The 1,217-nt window shown below is 50.9% G+C and overlaps 1 pseudogene; it reads left to right on the top strand.

Moving 5' to 3' along the window:
- The window catches only part of LOC123113756 (cactin-like), a 5,109-nt pseudogene extending 3,908 nt beyond the window's left edge, over nucleotides 1–1,201 (top strand).
- Nucleotides 1,202–1,217: the final 16 nt, after the last annotated feature.

Here is a 1,217-nt window from a genome sequence, read left to right as displayed (position 1 = left end):
ACCAATGTACACTAGAGAAAGATGGAAGTGCTGGGGAGACATGCCATATAAGGTTTCATGCTGGCCCTCCATACGAGGATATTGTAAGCCTTTTGCCTCACCTTTTCAGTTTTGCTATCATAGTTTCCATGGAAGATCCTCTTAGGGTGTGTTTGGTTGCAGTCACGGGCCGGAATGTCATGGGTCGGACCCGTTACTAGGCCTCATTCCAGCGTTTGGTAGGCCAACCGGAACAGAACCCACTCGTCCCCGATTAGCGAATATTCGTCAAAGATGCGGAATGCGCTGAGACCTCCAAATCGATGGAATCACATGGAACGAGCCCTCTCCTCTCCCGCAACCCTATCGCTCGTCTCCACAGCGCCGCTCGACCTCCTCCTTCCTCCGTGCGCCGCCAGCCCTCTCCCTCCCACTCAGGTGCGTCGCCGGACCTTTCCCTCCCTCTCTGCCGTGCCGCCGGCCCTCTCCCTCCCTCTCTACTGCGCCGCCGGCCCTCTCCCTCCCTCTCTGCTGCGTGGTCGGACCTCTCCCTCGCTCCAGAATCCTGCACAGCCGGCCCTCTCCCTTGCTCCAGATCTTGCGCCGCCGGACCTCTCCCTCTATCCATCTCCTGCACCACGGACCTCTCCCTCGATCCAGCCTTCTCTTCCTTCGATCTATGTAGACGGCTTATTCATGTCATCCTCTCTCGATCTGCAGGGTACAAGGGGAAGAAGGCAGTAGGAGAGAACAAGGAGAAGAAGGCGACAGAGCGAAGCAAACCGTCCTCACCTCAAGGTACGAATCCCTCTTGGTCTCCCCTTGTATATGCTGCTGTCCAGCACATTTTTTTTGCTCAAATTGTTGTTGTCCAGTACATTATTTTGCCCAAACTGGTGCTGTCCATTACATATTTTTGTTCAAATTGCTTCTGTCCACTACATCTTTGCAATATATGGCGATTTGTAATATTTTTTATAGCATGCATCAATTGTAGATGGTCAAGAAGATGAACAAAAGAAAAAGGATGGTTTATTATACCAGAAGTGACATGGACCACCCAACCAATTCGAACAACAAGGCAACAAGCAAGTGACCATAGGGCCACGGTAGACCGTAGGCTGCAAATTGCCGCCCAAATGTGGGAAGATAGGCAAATCATGTATGCAAATTTATGAGTGTGTGACACTCCATGTATCATGTATCATTTATTGTGTTCAAACCATGTATTTGTAGTG

This window comes from Triticum aestivum, chromosome 5B (assembly GCF_018294505.1).
Source record: "Triticum aestivum cultivar Chinese Spring chromosome 5B, IWGSC CS RefSeq v2.1, whole genome shotgun sequence".
In the NCBI taxonomy this organism is placed as follows: Eukaryota; Viridiplantae; Streptophyta; class Magnoliopsida; order Poales; family Poaceae; genus Triticum; species Triticum aestivum.
This window is presented reverse-complemented; position numbering and strand designations above follow the sequence as displayed.